At 31.5% G+C, this 19,439-nt stretch overlaps 1 long non-coding RNA gene across 6 annotated transcripts; it reads left to right on the top strand.

The window, feature by feature from the left end:
* Nucleotides 1-7,425: 7,425 nt before the first annotated feature.
* LOC107991051 (uncharacterized) lies at nucleotides 7,426-15,158 on the top strand. 6 transcript variants are annotated; one of them, XR_001762907.2, is made up of 8 exons: nucleotides 7,426-7,512; nucleotides 7,914-7,959; nucleotides 12,278-12,397; nucleotides 13,451-13,564; nucleotides 13,654-13,910; nucleotides 14,042-14,496; nucleotides 14,577-14,931; nucleotides 15,015-15,158. It is a non-coding gene; the product is annotated as an uncharacterized LOC107991051 (long non-coding RNA). The 6 variants fall into 6 exon arrangements; XR_001762906.2 differs by lacking the exon at nucleotides 7,426-7,512 and having other exon boundaries at nucleotides 7,777-7,959; nucleotides 14,032-14,496; XR_007821737.1 differs by lacking the exon at nucleotides 7,426-7,512 and having other exon boundaries at nucleotides 7,778-7,959; nucleotides 13,484-13,564.
* The last annotated feature ends 4,281 nt before the right edge of the window (nucleotides 15,159-19,439 follow it).

Raw genomic sequence — 19,439 nt, 5'->3', positions numbered from 1 at the left:
ATTAGAGTTAGATAATGATATTTCTTTTTATTTTTTTGTTAGGTGATTGATGTGTGGAGAAAACATTGGAGCAACATATATAGTTGGATAATAGAACTATTGTTACAATTTGAACATCTTTTTTTATCCTATCAAAAATTTGGAACTTTGAAACTTTAGTGTTGATGATATGAAGTCATTTTAACTGAATTAAGAATTTACTTGTTCTCATAGTTAATGACTTTGAAACTTAGCGTTGATGATTGTTTCAAACATAACCTTTGGATGAATATAATGCTTTTTTTTATTTTATAAATTTATGATTGTAGATTTGGGTGAATGTCAATTAGACCTTTATAGTATGGCAAATCACGACTTCATATGTAAATATCCATATGATTACGACGACAGCATTCATAAAACGCAACAAAAAATTGTTTATAGCATTTTTTTAAACAGCTATTGAATGATTTTGATAACATTTTTTAAAATGTAACAAAAAATGCTACCAAAAAATTTATAGCATTTTTGAAATGCTATTAAAAACGCTATTGAAACATTTTTATAGCGCTTTTCTAACGCAAAACAAAACGCTATAAAATGTCTTTTATAGCATTTTTCCAATGTTATTGAAAATGCTATTGAAAGTTCATAGCGATTTTTCGACGTAATAAATAACACTATAAAAACGTTTCGATAGCCATTTAGAACATCATATTTGTGTTATCGTTGAGGACATATTATAGAGGTTGGTATAGCGGTGGAAAAACGCTATGAAAAGTCATGGACTTTCAATAACATCGGCTACGGTAGTATTTCGAAAACGCTATCGAAACGTTTTTATAACGTTTTTTGGATGCTATCGTAACTGATATTTCTTGTAATGTAAAATATATTAAAACACAGTCTACCCTTATAAATTTACAATTTAAAATAACACAAATTTACAAATATTTGTTGCTTATGAAAGGAAGACAACTCTGTATAAATGTGTCACTGTCAAAAGGAAGACAAATTCAAATATTATTAAAATAAAATAAAATAAAAAATTGTCATAAGTATAGAAAATTAAAAAGAAATTATTTACAAAATGTAGTGTACTAATTACTGCAACTTCTACATTTCTAAATCTAAAATAATCATCATTTCTATTATTTCATCTTCGATCTTTAACATTTAACTTTACATTCTCTTCCGACTCAATTCTTAGTTTTATTTTGTTTCTTTCTTTTTGGATACAAGATTCAGTCCATATATTGAATACTTTTGTAATTGGAAGATCTATTATTGTCAATTTGATAATTAGAAACACTACAAGAAATGAGTTTTTATGATAGTTGGGTATAGTCAAATTGAAATTGGAAGGAGAAAAAAATGTCATAAATGCTAAAAACGCAAGTTTTTGGCAGAAAAAACGGAATTGTTCAGATTTGAAGAATTTATGACAGTTTTAAGTATCATTGAATGTAAATAATAAAATTATGAGGGTGCGTTTGGGGGAAGGGTTGATTTAGGGAAGGGTTAGTGTTAAGATAAAACTAGTGTTAAGTTAAACCTAGTTTTATCATAACTCTTGTTTGGAGGAAGGGTTTAAAAAGGTAGTTTTATGATAATATGTGTTTGGGGGAAGGGTTAGGTGGGAAGAGTTAATGGGGATTTTATGATAAAATGTGTTTGGGGGAAGGGTTAGATGAGCAGGATTAATGCGGATTTTATGATAAGATGTGTTTGGGGGAAAGGTTAGGTGGGTAGTTTAATGGGGATTTTATGATAAAATGTGTTTGGGGGAAGGGTTAGGTGGGTAGTTTTATGGGAATTTTATGATAAAATGTGTTTGGAGGAAGGGTTAGGTGGGTAGGTTTATGTGGATTTTGTGATAAATTTTATTTGGGAAAATGGTTAAATGGGTTGGGTTAATTAATATTTTATGTGGTATAATATTTTTAAATTAAATTGTAAATATCATAAACTTAGTAATTTAAATTAATTTTTTAGGTGGGTAGTACAATATCGATATATTGTGAAAAGATATGTAAACTTAGTAATATCCGTATTTAGTAAAACCATAAACATAGAACAAAAAAAATAGATTATGAGTGACGAGAACATTGAAAATTATACATAAATTTAAATAAGTTGCAAATGGAAGTTTATCCTATTTTCCTAATATTTTTCAACTCAATTCCTTTTAACTAATTTTCCTTTGTGTTTTGTTTTTCTTAAAACACCCCTAATTTTTAAGACTATTTTTTTTTTAAAACCGAACAATAGTTTGGAATTTGTAATTTGGAATTATGACTTATAATTTTATTTTATTTTCAACAAATTTTACAATGTATTTTAGTTCTAAAATAAGTATTTTAAAAATAGAAATAAAATTGGTTGAAAAAAAAAGAATTTAAACAAAACATAAAAAAGGTTAAAAGAAAAGAAAAATATAAGAAAAAAGGAAAATAAAGTTTATGAAGAAGTTTATGAAGAACTTTGAATAAGTTTGAACAAGTATTTATAGAAGACGTTTGAAGAAGTTTCTTTTTTTAAAAAACCAAAGAAAATTTATCATGGAAATAAATTTTTTTTTTCAATCTTTTTGATAAATTGATATCATTTTTATTTAATAATATATAATTGAGCGGTGTTCAAAGAAATATATGCAACTAATTAATTATCTATCCTCTTTCTTTTCCGCAATTTATTTTTTTTAATTCACTTTTTTTAAAAAAATTATTGTTATCTATGGTTGGCTAAAACATCTTAATAAGTTTTTGGGTAAAATATAATTTGTATTTGGATTGTATGTTGAAAAAAATTAAACCTAATAGAAAAAAAAAATTGTTATTACTATATAGAAATAAACCCTAAACCCAATTGAAAAAAAATTTGTTATTAGTATATAGAAAAAAATTGTTAAAAAACAGAAAATTAATATCAATCTTCTTTCTCTTCCGATATACATTTTTCTTTAAGAAACTTTTTTTAAAAAAATTATTGTTATCTATGGTTGGCTAAAACATCTTAATAAGTTTGTGGTTAAAATATAATTTGTATTTGGATTGTGTGTTGAAAAAAATTAAACCTAATAGAGAAAAAAATGTTCTTACTACATAGAAAAAAATTAAAACCAATAGAAAAAAAAATTTATTACTATATAGAAAAAAATTGTTAAAAAACAGAAAATTAATAGGATACAATATGTAACAAAATTAAACCAAATGTTCTATATATACATATTATAAACGAAACAAAATGTTAATTATAAAATTATACAAAACCGAAAAAAAATAAATAAAAATAAAATACATTATCGAAAGCCTACAAACGGCTATTACAAGAGTACCTCTTCAAATATTTTCGAACTCGTTCGTCGCAACGTCCTACATAAGACAAGAAGATGATTATTATTTGTAATTAAAACACAATAAAAAACGTATGAAAAAAAAATAAATATACATATCTTTTATGACGAAAAATGTTACTCCAAATGAAGATTGAATCGGGAAACCGAAAGAATAAGATTAATTTTAATTTAGTAGCCTCAGAGTTTTGATTCCATTCAAAATAATGAATGGAATTCCATCATAGTTATAGAAAAAAAAAATAAAGGACATAAAGGTATACAAAACATATCACAAAAACCATACACTAAAAAGACATGGAAGAGACAACATACATGGTAACGGTAATGAATACAAAAGATAAGTTACAAGCACAGAGAGGGTACAAAATATACATGGTAACAGTAAAGAAGAAGAGGACTTACAAAATATAAGTTAGAACCACAGAGAGGATACAAAGAGGGAGAAGAATGCAGTGAATCAAAAGAGGAAAGGTGGTAATATATAGGGGAAAGATGGGGCAAGTTGAGAGGACTTGGAGGGAGGTAAACCAAAATATAAAGACCAAAGTTCAGCCAACTGCAACATATCTATCAATAAAAGACAGGCCCTATCTCTCTGCTACAACTGACATAAAACATAGCAAAGTCCAAAGAGTCAAAGGCTATATACTGAAACCTATACCAAAACCATACACTACAAAAACATGGAAGAGACAACACTGGACAGAAAGGAAGAAGAGACTACACTGGACCGAAAGGAAGAAGAGACAACACTGGACAGAAACCAAGACCAATTGAAAGTAAATGAACAATGTAACAATACAGAGAAATAAATTTTGTAAATGGAAGTAAATGAAAGTAAATGAACAATGTAACAATACAGAAGAGAAGGATTGTAATAAATTTTGTAAGCAAATGTGAAGTCAAAACCATACACTAAAAAGACATGGAAGAGACAACACTGGAAGGTTAAAGCAATAAAGACATGGCAAAAGAATACAGAGAAGAATACAATACAGAGAGATAAGAATAGAAGAAATATAACAAATTTTTTAATGAAATAATATGTAACAAAAGAATACAGAGAATAATACAAGAATTGTAAAAAAATGTAACAAATTTTTTAAGGAAATAATATGTAACAAAAGAATACAGAGAAGACATAGAACAATTGTACAGAGAGCTAAGAATAGAACAATTGTAAAAAAATACAACAATTGTAAGAAAATTGGTAAGAATACAGAGAAGACATAACACAATTCTAACAAAATTGTAACATGGCCGGAGAAATTGAACCAACAACAGAGAACAAATAGGTGCAAGAATACAGAAGACATGGCCGGATATATTTAACCAATAACATAGAACACATAGGTGGAAGAATACAGAAGACATGGCCGGATAAATATAACCAATAACACAGAACACATAGGTGCAAGAATACAGAACACATAGGTAAAGCAACGACATGGTCGGAATAATACAGAACACAACTACATACATTACAAAAGAATTCAGTATTACACAAATTCGATCTCATCATCGGCTTTAAAAAAAAAGTGGATTGAAAACTCCAATACCTCCCTACCAAGCTCCAATGGCAGAGTAAAGTATCTGTATTATTGCCAAGCGAAAGACCGGACAACATAATCGAACCACGGCGGCAAGGAGGTTTGAAGGAGCCAAAACCCACGATTCCAAAAAGGAAATCGTGTTCGGAGCCAACGAAATCGTCGGCTTAAAAAACACAGAAGTCCTTTCGGGAGTGAGAAAGACGGATGAGAGAGATGTAGAGAGAGATTCGGCGTAACGAAATCCGGTTTCATCGCGAAAACGCAACGGCAGAATGGATTAAAGGATGAAGACGAAACCCTAGATTCGTTGAGGGAGAAGACAAAAGAAAACAACTATCTCTCGATTCGTTGAGGGAGATGAAACAAATGGACAAAACGATACGAAAAGAAGGAATGGATTAAAGGATGAAGACGAAAAAAACCAAATCGACTGGACAACACAGAACCAACACAAACCCTAGATTCGTTGAGGGAGAAGACGAAAGAAAACAACTATCTCTCGATTCGTTGAGGGAGATGAAACAAATGGACAAAACGATACAAAAGGAAGGAATGGATTAAAGGATGAAGACGAAAAAAACCAAATCGACCGGACAACACAGAACCAACACAAACCCTAGAAAAGTTGAGGGAGAAGACGAAACGAAACATCCATTCGTTGAGGGAGAAGACGAAACGAAACATCGATTCGTTGAGGGAGATGACAGAAAGAAGAGAAAAACGAAAAAGATTTTGATGAAGAAGGGTTGAGGAGAAGATTGAAATCGGTTTGAAGGAAGAAATGGAACACGGATTGCGGGGAAGGACGAAACCGGATTCACGAAAACGGAGAACACACGTATCGCCGTTGGAAGGGGCAGACGAAAACGTGTTAAGGAAACCCTACATGGTTTCCTTAACATTGGGCCCAAACGGGGGTTAGGGTTGGGCTAACCTAAGCCCACAGCCCCAACCCTAACCCCAAACAGCCCCTGAGTATTTATTTCTTTTCCTTTATTGTACACTTTCCCCACATTTACTATTTTTCTCTAAATACCCACCAAAATGCCAATCTTCTTCCCCTTCCCCAACTTTTCAATTTCACGCAAGGTTCAAAGTTCACGCTGCCTCTACCATCTCTCTGGCTCCTCCTCTTGTCTCGGCCTGTCATCTCAGGCCGTCGGCGGCGTTCAATCGTCTCCCCTTCTCAATCTCTGACTGTTTCTCCTGGTCAGAAGTCTCTCAATCTCCGTTCGTTTCTCCTTCTCAGAAGTCCTAGAAGAAGATGATACCCAGGAGGATCAAGAAGATGGATAAGAAGGATCGGACGATAAGAATGCAGACGAAGAAGAAGGTGAAGAAGCATACAATTCGAATTTCCTGTGTCTGTTATGCAACTCAAAGTATAGCGATTGCAACATGTTGTTCAACCATTGCAGCTCAGTTCACTATTTCGATTTCCATAGCATCAGAAGTGATCTTTTTTATTAGTGTATTTAGACATTAGCATACTCAATATGAAAGTTAAGAAAACAAATTAAGGAGAGAATTAAGAAAACAAAGGATGAAAAGAAGGCAAAGAAAGCCGAAGTGATGGCCAAAACTCTCTATGGTGTAAGCTAAGAAGAGTAGTAAGCTTTTGATTGTCTTTCAAATAGCAAGCCTGAGTAAAAGAAAACGTTTGTTTATTTCCAAATTTTTGAATGGATCCATTATTGCACTTATGTTACAAATATTAGAGTTCTGCATTTTGTTTCCCTGTTAAGAAAAAGAATATGAAAGTGGTTTTATTTTTACTACTTAATGTGAGGCAAGGGGCTTGTGATTTATATCCTTATGTCACTTTGTTGCTTATTCTATAGCATTATTAACCTTTGAGTTTGATGACCTCAATGACCTTTGTTATGTATAGTTGTTCCTGATAACTTTATTTGAGCTTCTTTTGCAACTTCTCAAACAATGAAGTATAAGACATATCACACAAGTAGAACTTATAGACACGTCCATCTTATTTTGTATGAGTATAAATATAATTTCTGATGAAACGTTCTATTTCTATTATTTCATTGTATCATTATGTAATGGAGTTTTGAACACTCTTATAGTGCTTGAGTCGTCCTCATGGAGTTGTATACTTGGCTGGAAAGAAACATTACTTTGGGGTAGGAGGAGGAACCCTACGCTTTCCAGCTGTGTTAGAAAAAGAAGGTAAGTTAGTCTTTCTCTTTCCCAATTCCGGATAAAATTATGCTTAAACATCATACTTCTTCCTGATTGGATGAAGAACTATGTTAAAAGAAGTTTGATAGTACTTGTACATTGCTAGCTAAAATATCATGAGTGGTGAAGGTCATTGGCTAATTTAAGATGACGCTCTTTTATCTTTTTAATAGGAAACCGTGAATTCATTTCATTGATATTGTAGGAAAACCTTCGAATTAGTGAAGCTATAGTTACAAATAGGGGATCTAAATTTACAACAATTTAGAGTTAAGAAAGTGTTTGATATGAGAAAGCTCGAGTTTCGTGTTCCTAATATTCTTTGCTTTCTCAAATAAGTTTGATAAATTGTGAAATTTGAAGACTAGTCAAGATGGTTAACTCTCCTCTCTTATGAAGCTAATTTTTAAAACTTTGTTAAAGGTAAGAACATCTTCCCATAACAGTAATGTTCTTTCATTTTGTCTTTTTTTTTTCTATTTAATTCCATTGCTGATATTTCATTTTTCTATTCTACTAATTCATTTTCCATACCATAAGCAGATTGCTTTTCTTATCTTAATCAAGGTCATTTAGAGGTGAAGTTAAGTAGAATTTAGACTATAAATATATCTTACTGAATCCTTGTCCAAATCTATTGTGTAATCAACTTTAGGTGCATGGAGTCTCCCCTTATTTCATTTATTCAATGAATAATGTTTCTTATCTAAAAACAATATTTTGTCATCTCATCTAAGAAGCAGATTGTTTCAGATATTTATTTGCTCCATCTCATCTGCTTTGTTCCTTTGTTTCTAACTTTTACTTTTGCAATAACCAAATAGCTGGAGTTCCAAACCTTGCAGTTGTAGAGACTGTGGTGATGAAAAGGTACTCTTCTAGTCTTCTTATTAGTTATCTAAAATTCTTTGATTTGAAACTCATCTTCACATCAAAGTTAAGTTGGAAGTTCTTAAAATCGCTTTCCAATGTTTTAGCTCAATTGTGTGTTGATTATTTCTCTTTTTCATGGGTTTAGAATTTGGTTTTTAGCATGTAGTTGGAGGACTGTCATTGAGTGGTAATTGAACTTGTGATTTGTCATTATTAACTGAAATAACTAACGAGGGGACCATTATTCTCAAGAAGTCCTGTATCTGTGTCTTTATTGATGATGATTTTTCATCAACTTTTGGATTCAGGTCTGCCTTCTCTTGTCTTGTTGTATCATTTTTATGGAAAAAAATTATTCAAATGATTAGCTTTTCTATTTTATGCTGCACACTATGACTTGTCTTAATTCTCTCCGTGGTTAGCATCGAGCAATTGGTATTATAACCTTCAATAAAAGTTCAATTTCTTTTCAATTCTTTTTCAAATTTCATTATTGGGGAGAAGAGTTTGATAATTTTAGTTCTCTACAATAAATCTTATTCTTCAAATTTTGTTGAATTCAAGAGATTCAATTTCATAGATCCAGATTCTACGTTCGCTTGTATGTCCGTCTCTAAGTTTGTGGTCGTGGAAGTAAGACGCAAGTAAGCGTGGTGAGATCGTTGGTCAACAGTAATCCGTCTTAGCACATATAGGTATAGATTCTTGGTCCAATAAATTTTATTTTTATATTTAATAAAATTTTAAAAATAAATATTTATAGTATGAGAACTTAAAATTTTCAAATGTTTGATTTCATAAAAATAAAATTATCTTCTAAATCTTCTTCAAAAGATCTTACTCAAAAAGAATTTAAGGAGCAACATACTGCTTCTTCTTGTGAAAGTGATGCGACAAATGAATCAATTTGTATTGCAAAAATAGAAAATGATTTTCTCAATTGGAGAATTCCCAAACTTGATTCAAAAACAATTTATTTCCAAAATACTTTCAATTTTAAAGAAAATCTTTGTGTAAAAATTGATTCCATACAATTTTTTCCAAGAAATGATATTGAAAAGCATCAAAAGAATTTTCATTTCTTCATATAGGAGCCATCCAAGTAGCTTTAATTATGTTTAGCAATTTTACGCGATAAACGTCACAAAGATTTTTCAAATTCTTTATTAGGAATAATTGAATCAAATTTGGCCAATGACCCAGTCTATTTTAATTGTTTTCCAAATTTTATGGTGTCTCTTGATGATCCACACATTCTCAAAACCTTGGGCTTAGATATTATTGGCCAAGGATTATATTTTGAAGGAGTTAAAAAATTAACCCTTGTTTACAAAGTCACTTATAAAGTTTTGACTACTACCATCCATCCAAAAACTTTATTGTCTTCAACTAAAGGAAAAACTATGTTGATAGAAACAAATCTCAATAAATCATTTGTTAGTGTTCCAAAACTCCTTTCTTGGGATGAAGTTACAAAAAATCTCCGCTAGGTTTTAGACAACGCTTTTGTCCCTCAAAAGAAAGAAAAAGAACTTCCCCACAACATTGAGCATTCTGATGGGAAAGTAGAAATCAAATTTGAAAATGAATCACCTAGTTTTCCTATTGTTAGAGAAAACATGAGTTCTACAGATTTCATGAGTTTAAGACCAAGTACATCTAGTATTAGAAGTGAGTCGATTCCTAATCTCAAAACTAAATCTGTTAAAATAGATCAAAGAATACTTAATATTATTTATGAAAAAAATCTTCCAAATTCTCCAACCTAAACAGAAATGGATACTAGTTTTTAATTAAATGTAATTATTTAAGAGTCAAAGTTTGAGCTTGACAAAGAATCTCTTCAAAAGGAATTTATGTCTAAGAAAACCGTATTGAAAGAATTGTTTTTTTTTTTCAAAAACAGAAAAGGAAACTATTTAGAGAAGAGTATTTCAAAACCCTTTGAAATACTTCAAGAACATATTGCATATTTTAGATGGTTTAACCAAAGAAAAGAGTCTGACCATGTTTGTACAATCAAAGAAAAAGAATTGTGGAAAACTCAAAGAGGAGAAATCAAAGGTGATTTTCCACTGATAGAAGATGTTGAGTTCAAAAGTTTTTATAACGAAAATGTTATAGCAAAACCCTTTCAAATTATCAAAGAATCCGAAGAGCACAAGGCTCCTACAAATAAGGAAATAAAAAATATCCAAGTTCAAAACAATTATGCTAACATAATGCCTTTCTCAATTGCAAACCAAGTTTTTAAATTAGAAGACATTATTGATCATCCTTCTCCAGAAGAAAATCCTAATCTCTTCCCACCCTTAAAAAATGTTAAAATAAAAACTCAGAAACAAAATCTTCTAGATGAAATTAACAAACGCCTAGATAGCTTAAAGGTAGAAAGTTCAATCAACGTCATTAATGAAGAAGATGCAGCCCAATTCATGGAAGGTTTTGAAAATTACTCAGGCAATGAAGAAGAAAAACAAATCAATAATATAAATTTTGGAAGGTATATTAACAAAAGAAATCAAATTAATTTCTATCATCGACCTTCATTTCTAGAAGAAGGCTTAGAGTAAAGAAAAAGATATTCAGTGAATATTGAGTTCATTGGAGAATCCATATATGTTTGGAACCTTGATAGAACTCCAGAATTTCAAATCTATGACATATTAAATAATATGTTAACTTGTGTCATAGCCTATGAATCTAATAGTCATTCAAATAGAGGAGCTGTGATGCTTCTAATTAATGGATTTAGTGGAAGTCTTAAATTGTGTTGGGATCATGTCCTAACCTCTAAACAAAAAGAAGCAATAAAAAGACATAAGGCAAAGGTTAGAAGGATAATTAAAGTTGAAGAAAGAACTTCAGCAACTCAAGAGGTGGAAGAAGAAGTAGAAAACATTGTAAAAACTCTTCTCTATGGAATTAATTTGCACTTCGATGTAGGAAGTGACACTGATGTAGAAAATCAAAGGAAAATAATAAAAAATGTAAAGTACTCCTCTATGGGAAATTTTAGATAGTATATGGATATGTTCTTATTAAGAATTTATATCTTCAAGTATTTCAATACTAGACACTGGAAAGAAATGTTCATTGATGGACTTCCTAGCTTAATGGCAGAACGTGTCTACAATTCTCTTAACAAAACTTACCCTAAGCAAATACCTTGAGAGAACCTTACTTATGCTCAATTAACCTCTAAAGTTATAGAGTGTGGTTTAGATATCTACAACAAAATAAAGATTCAAACCAAAGTTCAAAAGCATTCAAATCTTCATAAGAAAGAAATGAAGATTTTGTTCTCAATATGGATTTGAGAAAGTCAAAGAACCGGGTTCATCTTCAAGAAAAGTTCGTCCAAAAACTATAATATGAAACCCACATATTATAGAAAATCTCGAAGGTATAGAAAACCTTATACCCCCAAGAGGTATCACAAATATTCAAATTACAAGAAACCCACTGAAAAACAGCAAAAGGAAACTCAAAAAAGAGGAAAATCAAATAAAAAGGTTATTTTTTTTTTGCTACAAATGCAGAAAAGAAGGACATTATGTCAATAAGCGTCCACAAAGAGGTATGCATGAGATAAATGAAGAAGAATATTCTTCAAATTCATCATATATTTCTGACTTTAATATATTGAAAATTGCAGATGAAACCGATTCAGAAGTTTCAAGCCAATCTTCCTCAAATGAGGGGCCAAGAGTATGGGATTGTATCAAAGACCCATGCAAATGTGTTTTAAATGAAATAAATATTTTAACTTCCGAATAGGATTTATTATTTCAAACTATCACTAAAAGAAAATGGAGCATTCCCGACGCCGAAAAGGACGTCGACATAAAGAATGTCGGGAATAAGGGCTTTACCGACGCCATCAACACCGCATCGGAAGAAGCATCGGGAAAACACTCTTTCCCGACGCATAACGAAGCGTCGGTAAGTATTCTTCGGGAAAAGGGTAAATTAATTTTAAAAAACGAACTATTTCCGACGCCGTGCACAGTGCATCGGGAGCGACATCGGGAATAGGGATTTTTCCCGACGTAACCTTAAGCGTCTGGAAAACCGTTTAATGCGCGTCGGGGATTCTCCGTTTTTTGGGGGATTTCTCGACGCTGCGGCACAGTGCGTCGGGAGCGGCGTCGGGAATATGGGTTTTTTCCGACGCAGCCTTAAGCGTCGGGAAAAACCGTTTAATTCGCGTCGGGAATTCCCCGTTTCCCGACGCTTTTTGGGGGATTTCCCGATGCCGTAGCACTACGTTAGGAAATCCCCTTTTTAATCGTTTTAGTTTTGTATTTTACAGAGCCGAAATCGAGTGGGGAAAAGAGAGGAGAAGCCGAGAGCCGTAGTCGTTTTCGTCGCCCTTCCGCCGCTGTTCCGTCGCTGTCCAGCCGTTGTCCCTCGCTGCCGTCTGCCAATTTAGGTAAGTGAGAAATTAAAATTATTGTTTTTTTCTTTACTTAGATTCATGTCCACTGACCACAAAATTTCACTTAAGTTACCCCATGGTTGTATCAAAAAACACTTTCTTAAAGAAAAAAACAAAATGCATAAATAGTCTCTGTGAAATTCAACTCTTAGAATACTTCAAGATTTAAATCTAAAAATTTTATTATTCTTGAAGTTATACCATATATATTATCATTCTCATACATGTTTGGTTGATCAATGCCAAATGAAAAGAATAGACACGGTGTGTAATGTAAGTTGAAAAAAGTAATTTTTAATGTTGATTTTAAACAAACACCAGCAATTTTAAATCGACATTGCAGTTAAACCTCATTTTCAACAAGTTCCCCTTTGAGTAAAACCCCTTTCATATCTTAAAACACCAGCAAAGTGAATTTTTAAATTTTGTTTTTCCAATTTAGTAATTTAAAGTTATTTTTAATCTCTCTTTTTATTTCAATCATTATGGTTCATAAGTTCTTAGTTTATCTTGAAATTTGAAATAAAAAAATAGGTCTTGTTGCTTGGTGGTTCATGTGTATATAAACTTTTTCTTTGATTATACGTTGGTCTTGAACTTTTTGTGTTATTCTTTTGAAACTGTCTTAAAATTTGGTAGAAAGACGTTTAGGTACTATTGTTGATTATGGTTCATGGAGCTTTGAAGTATTGAATTAAAATTCATTTAAGAATACTGCTTATTTAACTTGATAGTTTGCTATCTTCCTTTTCTCTTGGTGTATATAAACTTTTTCTTGGATTTTATATGTTAGTTTTGGACTTTTTTTTTTGTATTTTTCTTTGGAGTTTGTCATAAAATTAGATATAAAGAAGTTTTGGTCTTTGTTGTTGTTTGCGGTACATGACCATGGGAAAAGCTAAGTAAAATTAGAAAAAAAAAATTGTACAAGCATATTATAAAAGAAACAAACACATATCATAACACTACGCCTATCATAATCCTTCACCTAAACGCATACTATCATAACACTAGGAGTATTATAATACTAGTTTTCTATGTCCATAGCCATTATGTCATATCGACGATCAAATTTTATAGAGACGGACGATATGTTCCTTCAGTTTGAGGACAATTTAGATAACATCGTGGGAGGGTCGTCATTTGTGGGCGACAATACGGGTGAGTCTAAGAATTTTTTTCATTTTAACTTACAAATATTTCATGTTCTTTTTTCTAACTTTATATGTCATTATCGATTTATTGAGCAGGGTCTTCTTCTTAACAAGCGACTCTGACTCCTAGGAGACATGCGCAATCTCGACTCTTAAAGTTAGAGCACCACGTTGCAATAAATAGGCGCATTCCGATGACGATCGCGCCTGGAGCGGAAAAGCCTATTTCTCCACACGCCGTTTGCTTCTATAAGGCGATAGGCGTGTGCGTGCGAAAGACATTTCCCGTCCGCTGTCTTAAGTGAGCAGACTTTGGGAGAGAATGTATTGAGGTCGTCAAGGGCGATCTCCAGGTAATTAAATGCACTACACATTTATATATGATTTCATTTGAAACATATCTAACTTTAACTAAACTAATGTGTTATGTTTGTAATGTGTAACGATTCTTTGTGCTTGATTTCAATGATCAAGCAATGAACAGGTTTGTTGAGCATCAGATGGTCACGACCTTTAAAGAGTTTCGGGCCGACTGTCATAGACATTTCAAAAAGTACAGCAACCCGGAGGAGGCTCGTGCCAACCCACCAAACGCATTGGTTGGACCTGATGAGAATTGGTGCTTCCTCTGCGACCATTATATCAGCCGTGCATTCCAGGTATTTGTCATGATTAATTATGATAACAAGTTTTAATATGTATAAGAAATAAACAATATAAATAAACAATATAATTGTTTTAATGCACGAGCAATCACGGACGAACAAGGCTGCTAGACAGAAGCAGCCTTACAATCATAGAAGTGGGTCCAAGTCGTTTCTACAACGACAGTATGAGCTTGCTGAGAGAAAAGGAGAGTCGGTCGATCGTGTGCAATTGTTTCGGGAAACACACGTTCGAGTTGGGACATTCGTGTCGCAGGCCGTCGAGGATGCACATGTAAGTTATGCCCTTATTAATTATCCACTTTCATTATATATTTTGCGCGTTACCTAACAGAGTTTTTAAATTTGTTGCAGAATTAAATGCTGGAACTCTAATCCTAACCTACCCTAGAGGGTAGTTAGCCACTCTCTGAGGATGAGATATACGATCAAGTGTTGGGTAGACGACTAGGCTACTTAAAAGGCCTTGGTTGGGGACCGAAGCCGAAGGCCCACAGAACGGCGAGTGCAAGCAGTTCATCGACATCTTGTTCGCAGTCCACAGAAAAAGAGATTGAATTACAAGCTAAACTTCAATAAGCTTTGGAACGGATTGAAGTACAAGATAGAAATCACCAAGCATTAGCTTCACAAGTGGAAAGTATGAAAAAGATGATAGAAGAATTTACTCGTGCACAACAGGGACCACCACATGATCTCTAGCTCTGCGGTACGTATATGTCTATATTATTCTTAAGTTTTTGCAAATATATGATTATGTACTAAATTTAGTTATTTTTATATCATTTTTAGGACCGAAGGTGTAGAATGACGCGCATACGCACCTCGTTATGAGACTTTTTCTTATGTTTATGTTTTTTCTATTTTGAGAACTATATCTATTGTAGTGAACTTATTCGTATTATTAATTTTAATTATATTTTTTTAATTTGTGTTTGTATATTTCTTAATTTATATTCAATTTTTTTAAATTTAATCCAAAACGTTAGGAAATTTTTTTGAGCAATCTGAACATCATTGTGAATGTTTGAGCAAAATATTATAAGGAAAAAAGTAAAAATAAAATATTAAAAAAATATATAAAAAGGAATTCCCGACGGAAAGAAACGTCGGGAAAGAAAATTTCCCGATGCTGGAAGTTGCACTGGCATAGTGTGCGTCGGGAAAGAGGAATTCCTGATGCAGGCTATGTCGACGCTTAGATCGGCGTCGGAAGAGGCTTTTCATTTTTTTCGACGTTTTTGGCGTCGGGAGTACACCCACCTCTTGTAGTGTATTGACCATGTTTTAAATGAAGAATTAAAAAGAAATATTTTAGAAACACTTAGAGATTCTTTAACAAATGAGTCATCTTCAAAACTATTTCCAATAAGGAAAACAATACCTGAAAAAAGTCTTTCTGAAATTTTAAAAACTCCAAAAGAAGAAACACCAGCTTCTATTGATGATTTAAAATTTGAAATTAATTGCTTAAAAAGAAAACTTTCTCAACTTAAGTATGAAATTTTAGAAATTAAAAAAGAAATTTCTCAAATCAAACAAAATGATAATATAGGAGATTTGGATTTAGGAAAAGATTTTTTAAGTAATTTAAATCATGAAATTAATTTAATCTCAAGAATAAGTTTTCAAAAATGGTATTGTTTAAGGGTAATTTTCATAAATGTAACAAAACACCAAACTATTTACGGCCCGTGTAACAAAGTTCATGAATTTAGCCGTTTTTTAAATATTCCAAATTTGTTCTTCCATATTTCTTCTCCTCTTCACTGCGATTTCTTTCCATGTCTTTCTTCTTTTCCTCTTCTTTTTTTACGTCGTTTAAATTTGGGTACCCAAATCTAAACAACCGTGTACAAAAAATAGCAGAATCTAAAAGATCTTGTATAAAGAATTTTCTTTTTCTCTTCTTTTTTTACGTCGTCTAAATTTGAGCAATCAAATATAAACAACCGTGTACAAAAAATAGCAAAATCTAATAGATCGTGTATAAAGAATCTTGAATAAAAATCATTTAGATTCAAGTAGACAAATGTAAACGATTGTGTAAAAAAAATAAATCATCGTCGTATAGACAAATCTAAACGATCGTGTACCAAAAGAATTAAAGAAAATCGTTTAGCCAAATCTAAACGATCGTGTATAAAATTTTGAGTTTAATCTAAACAATTGCGTACTAAATTAAAAAAAAATCGTTTAAATTTGGGTCCAAATCTAAACGATCATGTAACCACATTTAAACATAACTAAATTAAATGATCGTGTAACAAAATTAAACGATAGAATTGAAAAAATAAATTATAACCAAATCTGAACGACAAAATCTAAGCGATAGTGTACCAAACAATAGCCAAATCTAAATGATTCGTGTACCAAATATATTACGCGTACGTTGTTGACAGCGTGGTTGATGAGGCATTTTTGGTATTTTTCACGATGGGCCTGTGGGCTTTTTCCATTTTTGGAATTGTTCTATACAGTGTAAATATTTTGCCACTTTGTTATATTTTTTAAAAGACCCCTATTGTTTTATTACACTAAAAATAGAAGATTTCAGACTTAGGTACTAATCAAAATTGTATTCAAGAAGGTTTAATTCGTACAAAATATTTTGAAAAAACCACGGAAGTTCTTACTGGAGCAAATGGAAAAAGATTAAATATAAAATTTAGACTTTCAAAAGTACATGTTTGTAATAAAGAACATTGTTTCAAAACATCTTTTCTTTTAGTTATAGATCTTTACCAAGAATTAATTCTTGGAACATCTTTTATTACTTAATTATATCCTTTAACGACAACAAAAAAAAAAAAAGGATTAGTAACAAAGAAATTTGGTGAAGAATTGATTTCTGAATTTATCACTCCAAATTTTAATTCATAAATTTTTAGAAATTAATGTTTTAAAAAGTAAGCAATTAAAAAGAAAACAACAACAAATTGGTTTTCTAAAAGAAAAATTGATTACAAAAGAATTAAAGAATTTTTTAAAGAATTTTCAATTCAAAATAGAATAAAAGTAATTCAATTAAAAATTGAAAAATAAATTTGTTCCAATTTACCAAATGCATTTTGGAAAAGAAAAAAAACACATAGTTGATCTTTCATATTCCAAAGAATTCAAAGAATCGATATCCCAACTAAAGCTAGATTGATTCAAATGAATTCAAACTTGCTAACACACTGTAGGAAAGAAAATCAAGATCTATTAGATAAACCTTTAAAAAGTCCATGGTCATATTCCACAACGCCGTTGAAAAGAAGTGTGGAGTTCCAAGGTTAGTAATCAACTACAAACCTTTAAACAAAGTTTTGGAAGGGATTAGATATCCAATTCCCAATAAACAAGATTTACTCAAAAGAATTGCAAACGTAAATGCAAAAAATATTTTCAAAATTTTATATGAAATTCGGATTCTAGCAAATTCAAATTTCTAAAAAAAATAAATATAAAAATGTTTTTCATATTTAGAAGCTTGGAAACTTTTGAAACGATCAAAATTGTAAAAGTCAACTTGTTGATTTTTAACTTTGAGAAACAAAACTTTAACCGAATTTATATTCAAATATAATTTGAATTTTAGAAAATGAATGTGGATTCATACTCGGGAGGTTAGAATTAGTCAAGACGAGAAAAATAGTAAAAAGTTAAAAAGTTTGACTTTGACTTTATTGGTCAAATGACCAAAATGCCCCTTTGCTAATAACTTAATTAACTAAAAGTTAGTGGGCAATGTGGCAGCCTATTATGAATTAGAAGCCACTATTTTCATTAAATAGTTAATGGATTAATTAGGTGTTGAGATTATATGAAATAATTTGCATGCAATTTGCATGTAAATTTCATATATAAACTTCTCATTACAGAATGAGAAAAGGATGATGTTTTTCTCAAAAACTACCTAAACGATACACTACCTCCTTCCTTCTCTTAAAGTTTTACTTCACAAATCGAGTCCCATAACTTCTTTCTTGGTCTTGAGATTAGTAGGTCAACTTAGTGGTTGTCCTTGCTCGTGATTTTCAGGTAAAGAGGAAGCATTGAATCGAATAAGAAGTTTAGAACTATAAAAGGTAAGTTCATCGTTTACCTTTTATGCTCTTCGTTTAGGTCCATCGCATAGCATATGCATGTTAATTTCTAAATTGTTTATATGCGTATATAGTAAAAAATGATCCTTATTATTCCGCTGTAGCATGTCTCTTGTTGTTTTCCCTTTAAGAACAATGTCTAGATAAGGCCAAATCAATAATCTGATTCCATTCAAGAATTTGGAATGACACAAAAACAATTACTCAACAATAAAAAATGAATTACTTGCAATAGTTATTTGTGTTAAAAAATTTCAAGGACAATTGACTAATAAAAAAGTCACTATCAAAACTAATTCTAGAGCCTCAAAATTTGTGTTCGAAAAAGATGTAAAAAATCTTGTCTCAAAATAATTTTTTGTCAGATGGTAAGTCATACTATCAATGGATGTAAAAAAGCTTTGATTTTGAAGTTATGCCTATAAAAGGAGAATAAAACTCCTTAGCCGATTATCTATCAATTGAGTTTCTAACTCCAAAATATTCTCTCATTTCTAAAAACTCTCTCTCGAAAGAAAATGAGTTTGGAAAAGGGAAATGCTATAGGAAGAACAAACTCTACCTCTTTAAAGGGCTATGAGTGTAGATCAATATGACATGGATTTAGGGTTTACCATGGTAACCCGATCCAGATCAAGATTGTCCAGTATACGGATTGGATCTCCTACGGAGTCATCAACTCCACCTAGGCCTTCGACCAATCTCATATGTCTTTTTGGCGGAGTTGTTCAAATGAGGCTTCTTGCTCTCCTTCATCCAATAGGGAGTCTTCTACTCCTCTGACAACTTATTCTCATGTTGTCACCTCTGATAAATGGTTTATGTCAAGACTTGAGATTAAATCTCCTTTTCTTAAACCTGTTATTGTTTATGATCTTATCATAGAACCCGAATATCAAAGTCTCACTTTAGAAGAGACAGTTTCAAAAATCTTTCCTAAGCACTTTAATTTTCTTCCAAAAGACCTCAGAAAAACAAGAAAATTCTACGAGTTTATTGTAGTAGACACTGAGTCTATAGAAATAACTCATGTTCCAGACAAAAACGACCTTTCAAAAATTGCTTATTCAAGATTTAAAATTTTCAAAGCAATTAATCTAACTCTTTGAAATTAAGGAATTTTTAC

The sequence above is a fragment of the Cucumis melo genome, chromosome 6 (genome assembly GCF_025177605.1).
Source record: "Cucumis melo cultivar AY chromosome 6, USDA_Cmelo_AY_1.0, whole genome shotgun sequence".
NCBI lineage: Eukaryota > Viridiplantae > Streptophyta > Magnoliopsida > Cucurbitales > Cucurbitaceae > Cucumis > Cucumis melo.
The sequence above is the reverse complement of the archived record's forward strand: the minus strand, read 5'-3'. Positions and strand labels throughout refer to the sequence as shown.